The following is a 17,899-nucleotide window of genomic DNA, read 5'->3' as shown; positions in this document are numbered from 1 at the left end:
AATTTTTCGGTTGGGTTGTAGTGTGTGTGTGAATGGACTGGGAGTGGCAGTGGGGTGTGGGGTAAATCCCAGATATAATGTGAAAGGACATTTATCTTTAGGCTCCCCGTTTCTCTGGTCTGGGGTTGTCTTTCCCTTTCAGTGCCTTCCCTTCCTCTCTAGGATTCTTGGATTTGATTGTGTAGGCCCCCCAGACCAGTGTTTAGCCTTTCTCACGATGCAGCACACATAGAAAATGACAAATGAGAGCTTCATATGGGGGGCCAGGCTGCCCCTGTGTCTGCTGCCCAGCTGCCTGAAGGCTGATTAGGACATGCACTCCTGTAACAGAGTGGTGAGAAGCTATGTGACAGACCAGGAGTGCCAAGAGGTCTAGAGCCCTGTATCTCTGTGCCTAGCACAATTGTTGACCAGATACATCACTAGCACCACCCCTGGTGCAAAGAGGCACATTGTGATAAAATAATTCCCACGAAGTTGCTAGAGATTTAATTAATTAATATACACATGTTAGACTGCCCTTCCTTGTGGGAACATTGACTCTTACTAGAGGGAGATCTTTGGGGGCAAGGGACTTTTCCCAGTACCTGTCATCATGCGAGTGGCTTCTCTGCCCTGTAGTAAGAGGTGAGAGGTGAAGACTAGCAAGCCTCTTATCTTATCAGTAAGATAAGGAAGGAGGCTTGGGAAGAGAGCAAAGAACAGAGAGAAGACAAAAAAGACAGGAAGAGAGGAGCATTTTGTGACGGGAGTCTTTTTTAATGGGATTGTGGGGCAGCGGTTGTCCGAACACAAACCCAGGAAGTAGCTGTGACGTGCACTATTTTCTACCTTATCTTCAGGCAGCTCCGGCCAGATAAGGGGTGTCACTGTAATTTCTCACTCTGGGCTGCTATGGCTGCGCTGTTGTCCAACCCCCAGCCCTCAGTCTCTGTGTATGGGTTTCCCTGGGCTTTCTCAGAAATCCAAATGGTTGGCATTAAGGATTCAGACCTTGTCAACTGAGCTGCTAAGAGCTGAAATCCCAGCTGGTAAGATGCATGGTTCTCCATAGCTTGGTGGAAGGAGCATTGCCCTGTATGGGTCCTAAGATCTCTGTCTTTATTATAAAATGGAGATCGTAATTTCTTCCTAGACTAGCTTCCACAATTGTCAGAGGTGATCCAATCTCCATTCATCCAAAGTGCTTTGAACACTGTAAAGTCTGTTCAACTATAACACATTACCCTGATTTGAGGTGACAATATAATTTCCAATTTGGAAGGGAGGTCTGTGTAGAGGTCAGCAGATCTACCCCTTTATCTCAGTGCAAAGTGATTTGCCCTTAAGCGATTTGATACTGGAGGTTGCAAATCCTACTCTGGAACTCTCTCCGGGTGGGCATTCCACAGCCTCATTCATTCTTGCATCCTTATTCGCACTTAACCTAAAATTTACCTGTTTTGTGGTGGGAGCTCTTACCTTTCTTTACTTCTGATACAGATGGAAGAAAGCAAGTCTAAATCATCCATAGAGGCATGCACCTTTGTGTGCTTAAAAAACCCGGAGTGTCTCCCACAGACTTCTCTTCCTTCCAGGAGGGGCCCCTGCTCTCAGAGGTCTTTTCACATACTTCCCAATCTCATTTGCTTTCCTTCAATTATTTGTACTGTTCGTTGTGGTAGCTGAGGTTCCAATTGTTCAACTTCTGCCATTCATGTCTTGTGGCCCAGGAGTGAGGATATACCTAGCCTACTCTTTTTTTTTTTTTTTTGATATACCTAGCGTACTCTTAACAGAGAGGAGGTGTGGTTGAGAAGTTGCCGTGGCCAGCAGTTGGTAATAGAGGAGAGGTGGGCTATTTTGGTCCACTGTGTTGCTGATAATTGACCTAAGAGAGTCCTCTTGGCAGTTCCTGGACAGATTTAGCCCAGCCTCTGGCAGCTGGAAGCCTATGGCAGGTGATAGTTGCTGAGCAGATTAACTTTGCTAGCTTGATGTGTAGAAAGACTTTGGGGCATGGCCCAGATAGACTAAACTCAGAGTACGCTGACGTCTGCATATGGAAGACATTTAATATGTGATTCAGTAATTGCTCAGATGGCAGCCTGAGGTCAGCAAAAGAATGCTAGAAAAACAGATAGAATTCCAGGGTGCCAGTTCTAGCCTTTGACAAACGGGGTGACTTGGACAAGTCACTTGGCCTTTCTGAGCCTCGACTTCCTGACCTGTAAAATGAGCGCAATACCTATTTCACAGGATGATGTGTGAAGACTAGAAGAGCTCATGCATGTGAAAATGTGGAGGGCAGTTTAATTTTCAAATTATATAAGGGGTTATTATTATTTTATTAACATTATCATTCACCTCACTAAACAAACTTCTCTAGCTCCTTGGGCAGAAAAGAAGGGAAGCATAAATTCTTAGGACTCTAAGTGGCCAAAAGAATCAATTGTGTCAAATTAGATTTCCCATTCAGCACTAAAACTCTCACCAAGCCTTTCTATGGTGGAGACTCTGGAGCCTGACAAAGTTTCCTTGTCTGGCTGGGCCTGGAAGGGCCAGGTTGGCTGAGGTGCCCATGCCAGAGGGGGACTAAGCATTAATTTATTAGCTGGCCTTTTGAGTGTTATGTCAGGCTGGTTGAGGGTCCATTGTCTTGGAAACTTTCTTGAGGCTAAAGAAATGGCTCTGACACTGACCCTGCACTCAAGAACTTTCCAGGGTTCAATCATATCTTCATTCAACAGATATTTATTATGCTACTGTGTCTCAGGCACTGTGCTAATTTTCAGGGTACCTTTGTAAACAGGACAGATACTGTCTTTGCTCTTGTGGAAGCTACATTCTAAATTGCTGTGGATGGACTTTAGGGCATCCATGAACTTCCTAAAATTGGACACAAAATTACATGTGTTTGTGCTCTTTTTTTTTTTTTTCTCCTTGGGGAAATGTTTGTATCTTTGATAGGATTTTCAGAGGGGCCCAGGACTCCTCCAAAAGGGTTAATAACCATAGTCTGGTGGGAAAGATAAGCTATTCACATGAAGCAGTAACTACAAGGCAGGAAGTGTCTTGTAGAGAATACACTGTGGGAGTACACTATATACAAAAGAGGGAGTGATTCTTGTCAGCTGGGCTCTTTGGGGAAGGCAGAGTAGAGAAGGATATGTCTGACTTGATCCTTAAAAGATGGGAGAGTGCAGTTCATTGCCTCTTTATTGCATAACTCCTGGGGAAACCATTCACATCATGGTCTATTTGAATAGTGCCCCTTGGAATTGAGCAGTGTACAGCTTGAGTAGCCATATATGGTGATCCTGACTTGATTGGGGGAGAGAAACCAACCTTGTGTGGGTGAGTTATGGCTTTCTTGAGCAAGTTATTCCAATTACTCCTTTGTAATTACTTTGTAATTACTCCTTGCCAACAGAATAGAAAGACTAACAGGAGAAACAGCGAAGAAAAATTCTGTATTATCACTGCTTGTGGAGCAACCTTTGTGGGTGAATAGAATCAATTTTCTTATTTTTCCATGTAATTGCTTGAAATCCTCACATGACAGGATGCCTGGGTGGCTCGGTTGGTTAAGCGTCTGCCTTTGGTTCAGATCATGATCCATGCTGGCAGGGATCAAGTCCTGCATTGGTCTCCTTGCTCAGCGGGGAGCCTGCTTCTCCTTCTGCCTGCCACTCCCCTGCTTGTGTTTGTGCTCTCTCTCTCTCTCTCTCTCTGGCAAATAAATAAGTAAAATCTTAAAAAAAAAAAAAAAAAGGAAGAAATACTCACATGACTTATTAAAGCAAACTCAGAGTCTTCCACCACCCCTTGACTTATCCCAAACCCCTGGGGTTTGGGCTAGCTTACTTAGCCTGAAGTGTGGTTAGTCTTTGTTGGACACTTACTGAGGAGGGAATTGGAGTATGGTCAATCTTCTAGTGATGTGGTTTCTCATTGGCCCACGGTGTGACGGGTAAAGCATAGTTCTGCAGCGTTTTTGGGGGAGGCTTCAGCTCAAGTCTGGTCATGGTCACACCAGGAACTTAGGCTCTCTTAACTTGTCCTCCCTTGCTCCAATGTCAAAGTTGTCAACAGCTTCACTGGGTAAGGGCTGGCTTCAAAGCCCACCCCTTCACCAGCCTAGAACATGGATCTCACTTTCTCACCTCTGACCCCTTCCCCTGGGGTGGGGCTGCTTCTTTCTCAAACCCCCCAAAAGCAGGTTTATTACATCCCTATCTAAGAACAGTTGAGTACTCTCACAACATCTCCCTTTTGAAGAAAGTTCGCTTCAGGGATTTATACTGTAACACAGCTGGTAAAAAACAAAAAGAAACTTAGCCTGAGCTCACTCTCTGGTAGACAGTCCTCTTATGGGTTCTTTCTCTACAAACAAATTTCACAGGCAAGGTAGTGCAATGGGAAGATCGTAAGCTTTAGAATACGAATTTGGATTTGGAGGCTGCATCAGATCTGTGGCATTGGGCAGTTTATTTAATCCTCTCTGAGTTTTAGTTTCTTCCTCTCTGAAATCTTTATATATTACCCACCTCAGAAGGTTGTTATGCAGATTAAATAAGATGATGCATATAAAGCTCTTAACACTGTGCTTGGCTTAGAGGTAGTACTCAATAAACTTTATCTAGAAGTAGTAGTAAGAGATGAGGAAGAAGAGGACAAACAGAAGGAGGAAAAAGAAAGAAAACTGGACAAGTAGCTAGAATGGCAGGAGCCGTATCAGATAGACAGCCAGCACCCAAGGTCGCCAACTGTAACTCCTGTCTTACGCACCAGTAACCATCCCCCCATACCTTCTTTTCCTCAAAAGCAGAAGGAATTGTAACCAGGGATTTCCCTCAGTTCCAGCATCATGGGTGCCATTTCGTCTTTGGGAGCTTTTATTACCCTGGCTTTCTCAGTCGATGAGATTCCTTTGATGTCCTGAGCTGACCCTCTCCGCTGTGAGACTGGTTATCCCCACGTCCAAGCAGCCCAATGCATCTTCCACATTCTCCCCAACAGGCCTGCCCTGGGAGCCCCAGCCAGCCTCCCACTCAGCTTCTCACAGCAGATCCTTCCTGCTTATGGCTTGGAGGCATTGGTGGCCCTGGGCCTACTTTCCCTTAGCTCTGTTCTGCTAAGGCTTATTGTAGGGATTAAGGGAGCTCTTCCTAGGAGCCGTGGGCCCTCCAGTGGGGTGTCTTGTGGGACTGGGGCCTATGGCCAAGGGATGACCCCAGTGACATAGCAACCAAAGCAACAGGAGTCAGGCATGTATTCTATGTATTCTGTGCTCTGATTGACCCCCCCTCCTCGGTCCAGACAGTGACCCAGGGTGTGTTTCAAGGAAACTTGGCATTTGCATATTGAGCTCTTCTTGGCACTCGTTAGTCAAAGAAGAGTGCTGTGCTATGGCTGTGGTCTCCCCCATAAAAGACAGAGGGACTAGAATGCTCTGTGCTTCTCTAGGGGCTAGCAAACCCCTAGACTCAAGCAGAGCACGGTTTTGCACCCTGAATCGAGTTGTGGATGTGGCATTACTTGGTGCCTCTATTTCTCACGATGTCTATCCAGACCCCATGATAATTAGAAAGTAGTTCCAGAATGTCTAGAGGTGGAGAGGAGGGGCACCCTCCCTTGCCCTCACTTATACATCAACATTAGTTTTATCACCTTGAGCAAGTCACCTCCCTTCTCAATAGGTTTTTTAATCTGTGAAGTGGCAAAATGGTAATGCTGGTTGTGATAAGATGACTTGTAGGCCCTTGGCACAGCACCTGGCCCGTAGTAAGTGCTTAATAAACATTTGTTACTGTTCTTGTTATTTGCTTGAATAGCTCTTTTAATTTCTCAAAACTTTCACACACCTCTTACTTAAAATCTCAAGCCTAATGGACCCTCTTTGTGGGAAATCAATCTCATTTGACTGTTAAAGAAACTGAGGCACGGAGAAGCAGGGTGGCTTGACCAAGATGACACAGCAAGACAGGATCAGGTCAGATCTCCTGACTTCCTGGGGTGCTACCTCCTGGGCCCAAGAGAATAAATCCAGGGACTTCACCATCTCCAGGCACAGTCCATACTCAAAAGTTTCCATAAGAAGCTTTGCTCCTCTGGCATATGTTGATGCTTTGATGAGAACTTGCAGTAAAATCTTATTCCTTCCTCAAAGCCTGACTCAAATATTGACTATTTAAAGGAAATTCTCCAGCTCCCCAGGCTGAATTAATCCTTTTTGCCTTGTATTTTGGACAAATACCTGATTAGGTACATACTATCATACCATAACTGAATTGTCATAGACCAGGAATTTTGCGAAGTAAAAAACGTCTTATGCATATTTGTATTTTAAACAGTTCAGAGTAGGTGTTCCCTAAATATCTATTGAATTAATTATACTGATAATGGTGCCACTAACTATGAGCCCACTTAGTCTTACAGCAACCCTATGAGCTAGGTACTATCATTGTCCCCATGTTTTGCACGGGAATCCTAAGGTCTAGGGAATAAAAGAAATTAAGTAACTTTCTGAGGTCACACAGCTAGAAAGTGGCAGGACTGCAACTTGAATCTAGATCTTACCATTTTCAGCGCTGAGCCCTTAACCAGTTAGTTCCAGGTTCTTGTGCCCATTCACATGGAGCTTTTTCCCTGCAGGTGATAAATACCTATTCCAGAAGCTGTCCAGGCCTGCCTGCCAAGGCAGGAGCTGGAGAGTTGTGAGTTGAGTGGAACAGAAGAGCCTGAAAAAGACTCATTGCCTCTGTATGAAGTTAAGAGTCAAATGGCTTCAACTCCTCCAAAGTGCCTCTCCCTGAGCAGCCTCATGGCTCAGCCACATATGAGGTTGTAGCATGTTGGAAAGCCTTTGAGAAATGGTATCTATTCTCTTGAAGTTGACCTTTTCCAGAGCCCATGAGCCAGCTGACCTTTGTATTCTCCCCTACCTGCAGTGGCTGAGGGCTAACTCTTCAGTAAATATTCCTCGCCTGTTGCTGCATCAATGTAAATGGAAGTTGCCAGTGTGCAATTGGGACCAGGAGTTAGGTCTCCAGAAGGGAGATTCAACATGGAGAAAAATCAGTGATAACTTCAGTGGGACTGGAACTATGGAGGCACATATAATGGAGAGCTGGAGCTTCTGGGTCAGGAAGTGACAAAGAAGGGACATGTGCTAAAACCTCTTGGAGCAGGTCACATAACTATGTCTGGGCATCAGGATCATCATGGCATGTCTCTTAACCCAACTTCCTAGTTAAGTTCAAGGAAAAAACCTATGGCTCCTGCCCAAGGCTCTCCAGTCTTTGGATTGGAAGGGACTTTAGAGATTATCTAGGAAATATGTAATATTCATCTTCCTACTCCCCATCCCTGTGCCCAGAGCAATGGCAGACATCACTAATTGATGGCAGTATTCTCTCTGGAAAGGCCTAGATGCAACCTCAGAATCCTTTAATACTTAATGTCTGTGTGATATGGAGTTGTCTATAGATGCTAACCAAGACCTTTAACTTTTAGCTTAGTTCTCTCCACATGGTTCCTTCTTGGGAAGGAATAAGAGACTTGGGGGATCCTTCCTGGGAAATATAAGGGTTTCTGTCTTTGTTGGATATCACTTGTGGTAACTTGAGGTCTTGAGAAGAACACAGGATCAAAGATATGAAGTCAGGATCTAGCCTTGATGTTGTCACAAAGGAGTTGAGTGATCTTAGGCAAGCCATAACCTCCCTGGATCTGTTTGCCTCATCTGTAAAAGGAAGGGCTTGAGAGGAGTGCATGATTGCCACGGACCCTCTTTTGTAGTGCGGCTATGTTGAGATATGGCATGCCCTTGCTCCAAGGGGGGCAGTGTCTATATGCCCTATATCACTGAGGGCAGACATGTGACAATCACACTTCTACTCCCCACTCCCATGCCTGTAGCTTCCACTGGCAATATGGACCCTGTGTAGACTCGGTCTTAGAGTCCTTTTCATCCTTTTTGGCAGGGAGTATCCATGTAGCCACTATCAATTAATCGAGGCTTGTAAGGAAAATAAAAATCATTTGCCATCTATTGTGGGCTGAGCTGTGTCTTTCCGAAACTTCATGTTGAAGTTCCAATCCCTAGTACCTCAGAATGGGACTATATTTGGAGACAGGGTCTTTTGGAGGTAGTTAAATTAAACTGAGGTCTATAGGGTAGGCCCTAATTCAATATGACTGGTGTCCTCATAAGAAGAGGAAACTTGAACAGAACAATGTACAGAGGGAAGGTGATGGTAAGACACAGGAGAAGATGGTCATTTGCAAGCCAAGGAGAGAGACCTGGAACAGATCACTCCCTCATGGCCTTCAGAAGAGAGTCACCCTCCTGACACCCTGATCTTGGACTTCTAGTCTCCAGAACTATAAGAAAATGAATCTTTGTTGTTAAAGTCACCCCCTTAAGGGTATTTTGTTATGGCAGCCCTAGCAGACTCATACACCATCCTTGTCTACATGGAATCTGGCAGGAGAGAAGCAAACAAAAATACAAAATAATCAGAGCAGCTTATTTTGTCCACATTCCCATTGTAGAAGCCTGGCCTTGAAGACCTGGTGAGTTTGGGGTTTATTGTCAAGGAGCTAGAAGAGTAGAATGTGGAGAGCTATTCCCCTACTTCTGTGGGCTTGGATAAGCTTGGATTTCTCTGAACCTCATCTCCTCATCTGTAGAGGGAGATCTAGATTGAAGCAGATGTTTTCAAATTCCTTCACAAGCATCAAAATTCTTTATTCAAACAAAATTTAGGCAGACATTTAATAGGTAAAACCTAAATAAAAATGAAGCTGTTGTGATAGAGGTAGAAGTGTTGGGGAGGGGAGTGTCTCAGGCCTGTCTTCTCTCCTCTATTCCCTAGACTCTTAGCACAATTAGAATTACAAAGACCCCCATCCCAAGTCAGATATTCTGCAAATCTGAGAGTCTAACATCTGAGTCCATTGGACTGTGGGACCCTTGAGAGAGGAGCTGTCTCTTAATTAACTTAGGATAATGCCAGGTATACAGCAGGCACTCAATACATGTGAAAGGAAGGAAGGAGGAAGAAACAATTTGAAAACAAAGGAAAGAATAGCAGATGTTGCCACAGAATTCCAGATGTGGACTGAGCAGTTCTGCAGATACATCTTTAAGACATTCTATTTTGTTTGCTTAGAAGTCTGGAGTTCCCTAGCATCGGGCAGAGCCTGTTGGTTCTCGTAGAACTTCCTCGCCTTTTCTAGGAACAAAGGCCACAAACTGAAACTAAATCAGGCACTGGAGAAATAGGCGCAGATGGAAATGGACTAAAATTGCCCACAAAGCCAAGGGTTAAACCGTTATTTCAGACCAGTTGGGGTTTGACTGGCTGAGGGTTAGAAAAAGAAGCTGGGAGCCTGGAAGCCTGGGGCTGGGAGGTTGGTTTTCCTCTCAGCTTCTAGCTAAGGGTTTGGCATTTCACCTACTAGATGGCGCTGTCCTCTAAGGAAAGATGAAGGCTCTGCCCCGCCAGGGCTCAGTGCAGGAAACAGGAACAACTGAAGTTAAAAAGAATTGATGGGCAAGAGGTAGAGGAGATGGAACACAACCCTTCCCCTCCCTCCCCGCCCCCCCCTCCACCGCCGCAGCAACATCTCCTTTTGTGGTGGTTCTGGTTTTCTTTACAGTTCTTATTTTGCAGTGTGGGTGTTTCACACACAACATCTGAAAAGTCGCAGGGCCTTTTGCTCCTAGCAAAAGTGAATAAGAAGTGTGTGTGTGTGTGTGTGTGTGTGTGTGTGTGTGTGTGTGTGTGTACGCGCGCGCGCGCGCGCACGCGCGTGCATTGTTAGGACGGCAGGGATGGTCACGGAGGTTCTGCCCCAAGGCTGCAACTTACAAATGACATGTCCCAGCCCTGGTCTTTGACCTTGACTTAAATGAGCTCAGTTGGAAAAAAAAACCAGTCCTTTCTTCATTCTGCTCACCAAGCTGGACCCCCCGGATTCCTGGTGGCTTTCTTTACTCTGAAGCCTTCTCACTCAGCTCCAATCTGCGGGGGCAAACTGCATGCGGGGACTGAGACTCCCTTTCCCCAGGCAATGTTAGTGTTAGACTGACAGGCTGGCTCCATCCGGGTCTGCATGTGAAATCAGGGCCGCAGCCTGCAACTACTCCCACTCTATCAGCAGCCAGAAGGAAGGAAAACAAAGATAAGGGGGGGATGGAAACCAGGAGGGGACCCACGAGGAGGCGGGGGAGGGCTGAGGAAAGACAGGAGATGAGGGAACAAAGACCCGAGGTGAAGGGTGAAGGCGGTGGGGAAAGGCAGGAGGGACAGGAGGGACCAGGTGTCCAGAAAGAAAGGAAGGGCCATATAGAGGAGCCGTGGTGGAGGAGAGAGGATGGAGGAACGGGGAAAGGGGAAGACAAGGAAGCTGGAGTGGAGCTTTCAAGTCTGGGCTAAAGCCGGGAAACTGCACAGGCAGGAGAAGGAGGCTGTGCCAGGCAAACAGGAAAACAGAGGGAGAGGAAGTCTAGTAATTAGAGAAAACCTGACCAAGGGCCTGAAAGGAGGGGGGAAACCACTGCGATGGGGACATTGCAGAAAACAAGGTAGGAGACAGTGGCAAGGAAGCTTTGAAGCAGGAGGGTGGAAGCAAGGGAGGCAGAGAGCAGAGCAGCGAGGACTTGCAACAAGAGAAAACACCGCACAAGTGAGAGTGAGGGAACAGGGAAGGAACCATTAAAAGAATGCTTACCTTATAGTCGTAAAAATTGGAATGTGTGTGTTTTGGCCTGCGGCCATTGTCTGGGAAACACAGCGTGGCTTTTAAGCAAACTGTGGAGTGGTTGGTCCACACGTTAGGAGCTTGCCGTGGTGTGCTGCTTGGAAAGGCATCTTCTCTGAGCGGCCCACTTGGCGGCTGGCAGCCTGCTGTTGGGGACATCAGATGGGACCTGCTGTCTGTACCCAGGGTCATTTCTGCTCGGTTTATGGTGCTTTAAGTTATCTTCCAGGGCAGCTGCTTCCCTCGGGGGGCTAAGAGTTGAGATGAGTATCACGCCAGGGACCTGCTTGCTGTCTCCTGAATCAGTGGTTCCTTTGAGGATGTTTCTTGGTGGGACCGGCTCTGGGAGGGCAAGAGGGGGAGACATGTTAAAGGCAATGCAGGATGAATGTTAAGGGAAGGGCCCCTGGAGTCTGACACCCAGAATTCGGCTCCTAGTTTTCCCGGTTTACTGTATAAACCAGCATATATGTTTTAGTCTCTCTGAGCCTCAGCTACTCATCTGTACAATTGGGCTCATAGTCACACCGATCTCATAGGGTTCTGATGACACCTGAAGGAGATGAACTGTGCAGTGGGCAGAGCGGCGAGCTCATATTAATGCTCACTGACTGCTAGCTGTTCTTCTTTGTATTATAATTCAAGACCAGATAATGTGCTGTGTGTGTGTGTGTGTGTGTGTGTGTGTGTGTGTGTTTTGGGGAATCAGTCCTCGAATGCAGAGTAAGGGCCTTAGATTTGAAGGTGTTTTAGCAAGGGAATGATTGTTTGTGAGGAAAGATCCAGCAGTGACATGTGTGCTGCTCTGGGGTGTAGGTGAGACCATTTTGGTGACCAAAGCATGCATGAGATAGTAAGAAACTGGACTAGGGATTGGGGGAGCTGAAAAAAATGTAAAGGGTATTTTGAGAGGCAGCCCAAACCTAAAAATCTTTATGATGGACAGGTGGTGGGAAAGGGACATTTTAAACATGACTCCAAGGTTTGTGGGCCTACAACAAGGTCAGGTCAGAGGGAGTTCTCAAGCTGAGAATGATTTATGTTTTTTTAAAAGATTGTAAAAAACAAAAATGAAAACAAAGAAGAACATGTGACCAAGACCATATGTGGTCTGCAAAGCCCAAAATATTTACTATCTGGCCCTTTATAGAGTTACCCCACCTCTGGCCTGCCTAGGGTATCAGAAGAAGACTCTGCTCCCAAATTGGGAAGCCTGGAGGGGTTTTAGACAGAGTGCAATGTTCCCAGAAAATTAGAGCTTTGGGACTAAAGCATTGAAACCCACAAGAAATACTAGCTTTTGCTGTTATTGAGAACATAGAGGTCCAGAGATGGAAATGAACATGGCATATGCTGAAACAACAGTAAGATAGATGGTGGATTGGTTTGGTAAATAACAGTAAACAAATATCACTTGTAATTATTACCATCACTATTACAACTCTATTGCTGTCATTGAAACTTGGGGTCTGGTCTTGGGACCCCGGTGTTCTCCTTAAAGCATGAGGTTTGCTAAGCTTCCTTCCTTCCTTCCAAATTTTTTGTCTATTTTGTCCAATATTGTCCAATATTTTGTCTATTTCCCCCTCCTTCCTCATTTCCCTTCCTCTCTTCCCTCTATGCGGAACATACTTAATTCTCTTTGACATTTCTGACAGCAGGGTCATTTCTTCCCTATCCTCTTTAAAAATCCCGATCATGTAAGAACTGGTTCTATTTTTCCCTTCCCCATTCCCAGTGATCTCTCTTCCTTTTGCAGCCCCTCCCCCTCCAGGCGCTTCCAACAAAAGAGTCAGGTCATTTTTCATGCGGTATCAGCCGAGTGTCAGCCTCCAAAGCGTTTGTCCTTGTTTCTCTGAGTGTCGGAAGTTCTCTGTCTTCCCACTAGGACTTTCTGAGAGAATGGAGAGGATCCCAGAATTTCTAATCCTTCTTGCTGCAACCGAGCCTCTTCCCACACTTTGTTTGAGAAAAAATGATTGGGGAAAAAAAAAAAAAAAAAACCAGCGGAGGAGCAAGGCACGCAGCCCTGGCGGGCTCAGGCTGGGGTCTGTGCTCGTGGACAAGCTGAGCAGGGCCTGTTACTCACGGCTGCCTTGAGAGGCCAGTCAGGGGAGAAAGATTAGGGTCATCAAGATAAGGCAGAGAATATTCAAACTGGAAGCAAAAAGGGGCTGTTTTTCCAATAGTAAGTAATCAGGACACAGGAGGATGTAATTTGCAGATTAGGAAAGTGAACAAAGAACATAAAATTAACTTTATAGCAGAGAGGAGCACAGTCTGTTTGAAGAAATAAACCTCCATAAAGCATTATTGTTGATAAAATCAGACTGTTGATTTAAACTAAATAGGAAATATGACCAAATCAGGGAGAGGACGGGAGCTCAGGGGAAGTTCAAGTTGAAACTTTAGGCAGCGATGGAGGGCTGGGATGGGGGGGCCTGATGGGGTGTCCCAGCGCTGGGGGAGAGATGTAGGACCAAAGCAAGGATACCTGTGCTAAGGGCATCGATAAGAGGGATGTGCCTTACCAGGATGCCTAGGCCACCTTCACTTAGGGATTGTCTTTATTTGCAAAGTGGCATTGATTTCCAAGAATTGGTAAATAACAAATGTGTTCTTGAGCACATGCAGTTCCTTCCTTCCTCCCTCCTGTTTTTAATTCTCAAATACCCACAAAAGCTCATCTAAAACACCGGCAACTCCCTGTTGGAACACTAGTAGTGACCTTCGTACCAAAGCAGAGGAGTCCCAAAGCAATGCCTTTGATCCTGAGGTGATTAAAACAGGGCTTCTGTCCCCTTTTATCAGAGACAAGCTGATGAGACTAGGATAACACTCCTGCAGTGGGTAGTGAGAAATCCAGCTCTGTGCTGGGAACCGCCCTTTATTTCCCCAGGCCAAGACTTCCTGGCCCCACATTGCCTAGCATGGGAGACAGATTTATTGTTTTTGCTGTCTTTGACCGGCTGAGGCAGGACTCTTCCCAAGACAGGTTCAGAGAAGCATCCCTGTTCAGTAATGTACTCAGAAGTCTCCATCCCTGCCCCCCAACTCCCCGGTCCATTTTTCTCCCTTTTCTATCTTGCCCTGAGCCCTGGAAACTGCATTTTGGAAACCCCTCATCTTCTGGCTTCTTGTAGAGTACAGCTTATGGGAGGCCCCAGTAAGACATGAGTAGGCTAGAAAAGATAGAGAGAGGGCAGAGCCTTATGGCCTAGATTCCCTCCCTGCCAGGCTGCAGGCTGCCAGTGCCTTTCTCTACCAAAGGTCAGAGTCAGTTCAGGGCACTGGCCTTGTCCATTCAGGCACAGGGGTATTCACGGCCCCCTTATAGCTGCTACACTCGGATTGCTTCATCATCCTTTGTTGGCTTCCTTTAAATATGTCCTTGCATTTAACAGTTCCTTCATTAAGCTCTCTTCTAATGCCCCCATTCGAGTGTGCCATTCTTGTAGGCCTTGGAGGTTACAAGTAATGCAAGCTCCTACTTGGAAATCAGGAGGCCTGGGCTACTGCTGAGAACCTATTACAAGTTGGTCATGTGGCCTGAGCAAGTTGCTTCTACTTGTTGGCCTTAGTTTCTTCATCTGTGAAATGGAGATGATGGTGAGACCATCTTTCACTTACAGCATGCTATAATTCTGTTTCCACTAGGGGTGTAGTGGGCAGGGTTTGGAGGAAAATAAACATAATTTTGAATCCTGGTTTTTATACTTTCTAAATGTGTGGCCTTGGCCAAGTCTCTTGATCTCTTTGAATCTTGGTTCACATCTAGAGTAAGACATGGAAGGTAGCCCTTTCCTTGAAGTTGGGGGGGGTGCTCCCTTTGGCAGCACATATACTAAAATTGGAATGATACAGAAGAGATTAGCATGGGCCATGTGCTAAGATGATATGCAAATTGAGGGGGAGGATTAAATAATATTGCGTGTTTGAAAGCAGCTAGAACAGCTCTCATTACACGGGAGGCATTCAATCCATGTTAGAACCTCTCACTTCTTTCCTGGCTTTCTTGAAGGGAAAATGCCTGGGCATGAGGGGAAAGAAGTTTGTTGGCTCTGGAGGTTTCCATTCTTTCCATATCTAATTCTGTTTATTTATATTTGCTTACATCTTAGCTCATAGACTCCAATTCATTAATTCCTTCCAATCTGTCTGTCCTTGAAGATTTTTCCCTGGAGCCATTCCTTCAAAAGGAGGGCAGGTCTGTGGTTAGCTGGAGGGAGGGAACCAGAAGGAGCAGGTGGCAGATACTTTGCCACTCAGCTACCCAGCCTTCTGACCAGGACAAGGATTTTTTTCATAGCTCAGAGTTCTCTGGGACAGCTGACACATACCAGGGACCTTACCTTTCTTCTTTATGCAGAAGTCACCATCATAAGCGAAGGATTGGGCCTCTAGTTTTTCATGGTAATCATTCATACCTAGATTTTAGGCCAAAAAGAGCTCTTGCTCAACCCAATCCATAGTCCTGTTCACCCCCAAACTTGCCATAAGTGATTTTGTAAAGACTTTTTAAAAAAGTATATGGAGGGGCGCCTGGGTGGCTCAGTCGTTGGGCATCTGCCTTCTGCTCAGGTCATGATCCCAGGGTCCTGGGATCGAGCCCTACATCGGGCTCCCTGCTCAGTGGGAAGACTGTTTCTCCCTCTCCAGCTCCCTCTGTTTGTGTTCCCTCTCTCGCTGTGTCTCTCTCTGTCAGATAAATAAGTAAAATCTTAAAAAAAAGAAAAAAGTATATGGAATGGGACTCTTGAAATTTTTGCTGGAAGTTTCAGGATTTAAGTGCATGATCTGACACAGATGGGTCTAGATGTGGACAAAGCTGTGAGTGAAAGAAACTTTATTAGTAGCTTCTTCCATTTACTCTCAGTGTCCTCTTTTTTCATTTTAGCATTTCAGTCTCCAAGTACTCAACATCTGTAACTGCCTGTAGTTGACCAGAGACCCCTTGCAGTCAATAGACCCCCATAATTCTATCCCTATTGAATATATAAACTTATCTGTCTTATGTCTGTCAGTACACACTGAATGCTCTCATATGTATGATAACTTGATCCGTTCTTCTACCTATCCATCCATTCATCCATCCACCTACCTTACCAGTCAATTGGCAAATACTGGTTGGAGATGCACAAAATATGATGGTAGACTTTCTTTAATAATTTTAAGAAGTGTGAGTCACAGTTCCAGACTTAAGAAATTTAGAGTGTATTGCAGGCCTACAACAAGTAAAAAAGATAAAAAGTTCTCTCATAATACTAGTGCAAGCAAGGGCTAAGTGTCCAAGAGTGATAATAGACATTGTTGAGACTCAAAGAAGCAGCACAATGGGGCAGAGTAATAAGGACTGACTTTAGAGAAGTTATGGGAATAAAGCCAGGCCTTGAAGGATGAGTAGAGTTCATGTGAATAGAAAGAAAGGCTAAAGCTACCAGAGAAGACAGGGGAAATGGGAAAATTTAGGAGATAGAATTCTAAAAGTAGACCTGTTTGGCTGTAGTAGAGCATTTGAAGAAGTACCTGTGGTAAGATTGGAAATGTTGGTTGAGACTGATTTCTGGAAAAGAGGCTGGAATGTGAAGCTGGGGAGCATAAGCATTTCCTACAGGTAATAAAGAGCTCCAAAACATTTTTCTAGCCAGGAAGAGGCATCTAGTAGAAGTCTGCAGATTGACTTTGAGCATGGAGTGTTCGCATTATCTATTGACTCACTGATTCACTGATTTCAGGCAACACGAGTTTAATGAGCTCTCCTAAATGCTTAATTCAATGATCTTAGCTGGACACTAGTTATGTCCTAGTTCCTTCAGAAATCAGAGTCCTTGCTTTGGGGAGAGCTTCTTAATTCATCATGACCAAATAGTTAACCCAGAGAGAAAGAATACAAATAACCACTACAGTTAATTTCTTTTAAAAAAAAAAAATATTTTTATTGTAAAATTAAAAACAGACACAGAAAACCAAACCAAACAAATGTGTGGCTTAGTGAATTATTATACAGTGAACACCATTATAACTACCACCAAAATCAAGAAATAGATTTCTATTTCTAATAGATATAGCCAGCCCTATATCCCCTCCGCATGCCTCATCCTAACACAATCCCTTTCTACCTCCTGAAGGTCACCATCGTGACCTTTATAATAACCACTTCTTTGCATTTATTTATGGTTTTATCACTCAACTGTGCACCCCTAAACCCCATAGTTTAGTCTTTCCCATATACTTTTTAACTTGATATGCTTTTTAGGTCTCTTTTAATCTGTGGTTTCCTCCCTCCACCTCTTTCTTTTCTTTATCTGGTGACAAATTTGGGTCTTTTAGCCCGTCAAGTTTCCTATAGTCAGATCTGCTGACTGCTCAGTCATGGTACAGTTCAATGTGTTCCTCTGTCTTCTGAATTTCCTGCAGATTGGGAGCTGAATCTAGAGGCTTGACCTGACACAGGTCTGATTCCTTTAACAAGGTTAAGGTGGTGTTATGTCTTGTGTCGGGCTTATGTTTTTCTTAAATATTAGTTGAAGCAGATGCTCAGTGTCTACATCCATTAATTCATTGGGATTTGAAAAATAGTATTATTTTAATTCTATATTTCCTTTTAATTATCACCTGGGATAATTTTATCAAGAGACACTTCCCCTCATCTATTATTTTGTTACCCAGTACTACAATTCACATAGAATAGGTGGGATAAGGTTTGATTATTTCCTTTTTATACCCAGTTTTCAAGATGACAATTGGATCATTGTTTCCTCAGAAGGTGACCAATTATTATTTTTTAAATATATGTCATAAACTCTCGAATTTATTTATATTTATATTTGATGAGTTTCAATCGATCATAAAGCTCAGATCTTTGGCCTGTGGAAAACTCTTCAAGGTGCTTCCTGAGTTCTTCTGACATGACCCTAGTAGTTTTTGACAGTTTCCTTCTAACTGCATGTCAAGATGTACCGAACTCATCATAAACATTTCCTGTCTCAGACCTGGAATTAGCCATTTCTCCAAGAAACCCTAGTTTATTTCAATGGGATATGTCATTTGAAGATCAAATCTGAATGCTATTCAGTTGACTTTTGTTTTTAAGTCCTTTTAATGGAAAGAACTGGAATAAACAAATACCCCATGAGTTCATACTGAT

The 17,899-nt window shown here is 44.6% G+C and overlaps 1 non-coding gene across 1 annotated transcript; it reads left to right on the top strand.

Annotated features, from left to right (window-relative positions):
- The first annotated feature begins 14,572 nt into the window (after positions 1-14,572).
- LOC114212001 (U6 spliceosomal RNA) lies at positions 14,573-14,679 on the top strand. Its single transcript, XR_003609877.2, has one exon. It is a non-coding gene; the product is annotated as a U6 spliceosomal RNA (small nuclear RNA).
- The last annotated feature ends 3,220 nt before the right edge of the window (positions 14,680-17,899 follow it).

Source organism: Eumetopias jubatus, unplaced genomic scaffold (genome assembly GCF_037043125.1).
Source record: "Eumetopias jubatus isolate StellerSeaLion01/CBP00866 unplaced genomic scaffold, mEumJub1_p1.0 scaffold_5, whole genome shotgun sequence".
NCBI classification, from domain to species: Eukaryota; Metazoa; Chordata; class Mammalia; order Carnivora; family Otariidae; genus Eumetopias; species Eumetopias jubatus.
Note: the sequence above shows the minus strand (reverse complement) of the source record. Positions and strands in the feature narration are given on the sequence as shown.